General features: G+C 34.8%; 2 long non-coding RNA genes across 2 annotated transcripts; one reads left to right on the forward strand and one right to left on the reverse strand.

The window, feature by feature from the left end:
- Positions 1 to 1,729: 1,729 nt before the first annotated feature.
- LOC114413607 lies at positions 1,730 to 2,580 on the forward strand. The gene is made up of 2 exons (XR_003666949.1): positions 1,730 to 1,857; positions 2,220 to 2,580. It is a non-coding gene; the product is annotated as an uncharacterized LOC114413607 (long non-coding RNA).
- On the reverse strand, positions 2,476 to 5,012 carry LOC114413614. The gene is made up of 2 exons (XR_003666950.1): positions 4,063 to 5,012; positions 2,476 to 2,927 (listed from the first exon to the last, which is right to left on the reverse strand). It is a non-coding gene; the product is annotated as an uncharacterized LOC114413614 (long non-coding RNA).
- Between the last annotated feature and the right edge of the window lie 1,404 nt (positions 5,013 to 6,416).

Here is a 6,416-nt window from a genome sequence, read left to right on the forward strand (position 1 = left end):
ATCGGCCATTGGTCAACTTGTGAGAGGAAAAAATCATTTAACTAATACCAAATAATCTTAAAATTAACAAAATAATTTAACTAATTAACTCGTGGAAGAACCTTCTTCCGTTGACTCTGGCGGAAGAAGTTCTTCCGCGTAGTTCCACGGAAGATGGTTCTTCCGCAGTTCTTCTTCCGTTGACACTCGCGGAAGAAATGTTCCGCGGGCATCCACGGAAGAACCTTCTTCCGTCAACTGCGGAAGAAGGTTCTTCCGTGGATGCTCGCGGAACATTTCTTCCACGAGTGTCAACGGAAGAAGGTTCGCAAAAAGGCTGAAGGGCATTTTTGCCATTTTGGAAATTTGCTGGGTGCACCAACAATGCTGCTGGGTGCCCCTAGCAAATCCCTCTCTGGAATTGAAGGATAAAGTCATGAACAACATAGCCGAAGCAAGTCGTTCGTTAGAGAACCTTAATAGGTTTGTCAAGTGGCTTAAAGAATAAGGATTGACATTTTATGCATCTGTATTATTTATGTTAGCTGAAAGAAATCAGATCAAAGTTGATGCAGTAAGCTTTTCAAGCGATTAAAATGTCTACAAGGTGTCCAAAAATGAAGATATATATGGCCATGAAACTGAAACAAAATTTAGTAAGCTTTTCAAGTGATTGAAATGTTTACAAGGCCACTTTCTTTGTTTTAGTCGTCTGGATGCTTTAAGACAAAGACAGATAATGTAATCTAGTATCCTTTCTTCTTTTCATTTGATATATATAGTCTTGTATGACATTGTATTCAAGTTAAGAGTATCTCTTAGTACTTTAATTCTTAAATATGTTTTTCTTATAAAAAAAATCACGAAAAATCATTAAGATGTAAATACTTATTTTTATATATTTAAAGAAATACCATAGTCAATATCAAAACTGATGCAAAACAGATAAAAAACATTGCTCCAAACTAGTATATCATTCTTGGATTCCAAGGCACATCTCAATTACACAGCCTACTCTGAGCATTATTTCACTTTTTTCTGCAATTAACCTCACAGTGACTTTACAAAATCTAGTTAACTAACATTAGTTAATGGAGTCCAGTGGCATCAATTGATTCATGTGGCCAAACCTACTCAACCCAGTAAGTGGGATATAGTAGCAGAGATGTTCAATTTCTATCTACTGAACCTACTTTGCAAGTAAGTAACAGAGAGGTTTCCTTTCTATCTCTGCCTCTCACATACCTAACTAATATATGGAATATGTTGTATCAGTTATTTCTCAAAACTTTAAATAACCAGTGTTTGAAATGAATTAACTTAACTGTGCTGAATATGCAGAAATAAAACTTGGGGTTTGATTGTAAGACTTTTTTTTTTGCCAAGGGTACTGTTGCTTACTTGAGACCATTTATGTTGTTAAATAGATAACACCTCTATGCAGCAGAAAAGAGTACAACAAAGCCAATGGAAGAGGTTTATATTCAGGTCAGGTGTAGCACAGGTTAAAGTTCACATACAGTTTCTGATAGTACATTGGGAACGTACCTTGGATCTGTAAAGGCAGTTTTAATTTTAGTTTGAATAAGTTAATTGATAAGAATATGTTATTCTGCCGTTAGTGAAATAGTTAGTTTCAGATTTTATTGTTTAGTTAATAGAAGCTCCCAAAATCACAAACATGATTTCTATTCAGTTGTAATTTTTTTATACGGCTGAAATTACAAACACTGGAAAGAAGAAAAACAAAACACAAGCTATCTACTCCTTAAAAAATAACTACTCCAAAGCGCATCAGCCAAAGAAGGCTTCATTAAGCCTGGTGCACAGAATGTAGTTGTCTCTGCTACATCAGGCAAAGAACATATGAAGATGGAGGTGTAACTTCAACTAGCTATTTTCTCATTACCCTCTTACACATTAGAAATTTGTGCATATAAATTTTTGTTCAAATTAATGGTAAATTGGTTACTAGGGTCATGATGACAAAATAATTGAACATCTATAGTTATTATAAAATGCTAATATTGTACTGTGACATGCGACTCTTTTACAAGGGATGCTATCAGAAACCTCAAATAAAGCATAGACATACGACTCTTTTTGCATGACTTATTACTTGGCATTAACCGTTTCACACTGTTTTGCTCATGCTTTCAATAATGAAACTCATGTCATTACAAACTCACATGTTGAATTATTCATTCATATCTTATAAATCTGAATTTTTCTTTGTATAGTTTTGAACTCAGTTGGACAAAGCAACCTTGCTGGGTGACATGATTATACATTTGAAAGAGCTGAAAACAAATGCAGCACAAGCTAGTGAAGGCCTAATGATACCAAAGAACAATGATAAAATAAGAGTCGAAGAAGGAGGATTTCTACATTCAGTTCTTTATCTATAAGAGATTTCTTATAAGAACTTTTCTTTTTAAATGTGTAATTTAAATCTCCATATGCATAGCATATATCTAAATATGATGAGGGAGTGAGTGAGATTAGCAAATAGCAATTTCACTTGTTAGAGAAGCTGTACATTCTGAAAATCATGTGAATCTGGTTGTACATGTATCAGAAGCATAATAGCAACTTTACTCAGGTTATGCGCACTTGCTGTTGTTGAGTCATTCAGCATTGCTACTCAGGATTACTAGAATTGAAATCCAATACAAGCTCATGTGTACTGTGATTCAAACTCATGTTTTTTTGCAATTAAATGTCATGTTTCTCTCTATTTCTTCTTTTATTTTTGTGTTGTCTCCCAAGTTTTCTTTACCTTATACAAAGAGTGAAATCATATCAGTGCTGCCTGAAGATCAATTAAATTAAGGAGCCCGTCAGATACATAATAAATTGGTTTTAGATAGGATATGATTGAGGTAGAATGAACAAATATGCATCAAGAAAAAAATACGCCACCAAATATGCATCAAGGCTGCACTCTCCTACACCAAACAAGTACATATGATATGTTAATCCCAAAATATAAGCCACAAACACTTGCCAATATATACAAATAAATTAGCTATATTCTACAGCAAAACATGCTGTCATGCTTCCATGTACCCTTTTCAATTTTGTTCCGCTGCATTGGAATACTTCATTTATATTGAAACAGAATAATAAAGTCTGCCTCCATATTTCATAAATTTATTGCTAAAAGCAGAAATGAGAGCATATTCAGTATATCAATCCTATTTGTAAGATGCAGAATTGAACATCAAGGGATAGCCTACGAAAATGAGTTATAGATGCTTGTACAAGGACCCTAAAATTGATGTTTCTAAACAGATAAATTCTGTTACATTCAAATATACATAACCTTGGCAGAGAAAAACTAAAAAGTTAAAGATTAATTCCTTTGCCCACATGTGGTGCAGAATATGAAATATTCTGCAGACTTCCTGACAGTCAGCAGTTCAGAATATGAAACTTAGAAAAAAATGATTATTGGAAAATGAACTAAAAACGAAATCTCCCACTAATAGCCTATCTAAATAATAAATATCATCCTCAATTGCTCCTTCATCGCCTTATCTAATAACCTCTAGACATAATTCATTCTTTGTTGGTCCTTGAACTTCCAAAGAAACTTCTGATATTCAGGGTTTTTAGCAAACTTTAAAGCCAAGTCAATTTCTTGGGGCTTCACTAAATCCCAGTTTTTAAACCAATTCTTTAAAATCTCTTTTTGAAGGATCTAGCTGTGAAAGATCTGGCATTTTGGCCACCATTTTTCCAAAATTAGTTATCACCGCATCCATTTTATTATCGAAACTGTCAATAAATCTAGTAGCTAATGTTGGCATGAGTCAAGGAGATAATATTTAAATTTTCGTTATTTTTTTTTCTTGTAATAAGGATCCCTAGAATTATTCTCATGTGCAGTTACTATAATTACTTTAATTAGAACTGCATATTTATATACTTTCTAGTAATAAGCATAATGTACAAGAACAGAAAACATTTTTCTGTATCTTGGTATCAGAAAGAATTACGGTCAATTTTTTCTCCTTTCCTAAAACCCTAGACTCCTCAAAACCAAATAAGCTGTAATGGCTTAAGAAGCAAAGATTGTACCTGTCTCAAGTTAGAATGTTAGCTCTGAGTCATCCAATATCAACATCATACCCTTAATTGAACGACAGAAACTTTAATGTATGGTCAAAGATGATGAAGGTTCATGCTGCGTGCTTGAATAAACTTGGCCACTTGAATGGAAAAAACTGTGAAAGTCGGAGAAGACGATCCTAGTTATTCCAAATGGGTCATCGAAGATGCGGTTGCACAGGGATGGTTGTCGAAAACCATGGAACCTCATCTTATTGGTATGTTTATTGAGTTACCAACTGCTCGAGACATTTGGGATAGTATTACGTTACCCAAATGTTCTATGACGGAGAAGATGAAGCCCAACATTATGAACTGTGTTGTAATACAACCCAGATTCAACAAAATGGATAAGCGATGCCCAAGTAGAATGGAGTGTGTGCAGCAGATGTAAAAAGCTGTATGGACGATCTTAACAAGGATCGAGTATTTAATTTTCTCAACGGGCTTGACCAACAGTTCAATCCAATTTGAAAGTGACATTCTTTGAAAGAAACCGCTCCCGAGACTTGAAGAATGCTGCCATATTATCCTCTGTGAATTTCAGGGGCAAGAAACTATGCTTGGAAGGAAGGATTTTGTAGTAGAATAATCCATGCAATGGTTTCAAAAACTGCCTCAGGGATGCGACCTCGTTCTTTGCGAGACCTTGATGAAGCCAAGAAAGACAAAATCCGATGCAGTCATTGCAATGCGACTCGACATAAAAGGGAAACTTGCTTTGAACTTCACGGCTATCCCGAATGGTTCTTGGAGAAGAGGAGGCAAATGAGAGCTAAAGGCAAGCGTTCAGGACCAGCAAAACTCATTGATTATGTAGCTGGAATTGCTGCTGTAGCAACAAGTCAAGGTAGTTCTGTAAATTCCTCCAAAGTTCAAGACACCAATTTGTTGTTTTTCTCAACCAGGTTGATGTGACTGAGCCAACTCATAATTCAGGTATTAAAAATCTATAATAATAATAATAATAAATAAGTACAAATAAGTTTGTGTACTTAGATGTGTTATTAAAGAAACAAATTTTTTCTTTTCAATGGTGTTAAAATTCTACGTATATCCACACATCGAGAATCTTCTTTCTACTTTTTAGTTTTTAAACTAGACTTGAACTTTTCCAAGTTGTGTTAGTATATTTTGTCTTAGTGGATGTTTCTATTTATGATGTTAAAAAGAGATGAATTTGAGCATTTTCATTGACTAGTATTTTCATGGTGGTCATTAGAGTTCATATGCTTTAGATAATTGCATCGCCGCTCCACCCACGAGACACATCGCTTGAACCCACCACCAGGAAGACTTTGATACAAGGGATCCACCGTCGTCATCTTACTCGTTCAAGCTGATCACCAAATTGAAGCATCAACCATGATACCAATTATTGGGGAAAAATACACTCATATCTTTATTACTTAAAAGTCACACAACCAAGAACAAGAGGCAACATCATAAGCGAAATAGAAAAAAGATCACAAATTTGTTTAACGTGGTTTGGGCCCTCACCCTTACATCCACAACCTCAATTTGTTTAACATGGTTTAGACCCTCATTCCTACATCCACAATCTTTTTAGGACAAGTTGTACAAATAAGGGAAGACAAGTGTGAGGTGAAGTCTCACATCGTCTAGGAACGATAAGATTTAACACATTATAAGGGAAGACAAGACCCATAAATCTAAGCCTTAAGATTTTGAGTTAAAGTGTATTGTCAAGTTCACTTATGAGGTTGTTTATGGTCCATTGGTGAAAATCTCCACAGTATTTACCCCTCGATTTCTCCCAATAATTGGTACCAGAGTTGAATGATCTTCTTGTCTTTCCTTATATGGTGTTCAACCTTCTCATTCCTACACAATATGAAACTTCACCTCACGCTTGTACTTTAACAATATTCTTGAAACCACTAGAGCTCTTGATTTGTGTTGTGTTCTCTATTTTCATGTTTTTAAGGCTGGTTAAGTTAACCACACATGTTGTTTTATGTCAATTAAGGTAGCTACTGTGACACCCTCTACCCCGACATATAAATAAATAAAATATATAAAAAATATTGGTAACCAAATTCACACAGGTAAAAGGTTCACATTCACTTCACTATTATCAATTAAAACTTATTAAAAATATATTCGGCTCGAAACAAGGCCGTCAAAATTTACAAAAATATTTTGTTAAATCAGTGAGATAAAATAAAATAGACTAACATTATGCAATTAATATAAAACTTATGTCCCACTGTCATATCCTATCAGAGCATTGTGTCCCGACGTCCTTCAGCACAAGGTTCCTTTAAGCACTTCACCTAGTGCTCCCCCGAACACAAGGTTCA

Source organism: Glycine soja, chromosome 1 (genome assembly GCF_004193775.1).
Source record: "Glycine soja cultivar W05 chromosome 1, ASM419377v2, whole genome shotgun sequence".
Lineage (NCBI taxonomy): Eukaryota > Viridiplantae > Streptophyta > Magnoliopsida > Fabales > Fabaceae > Glycine > Glycine soja.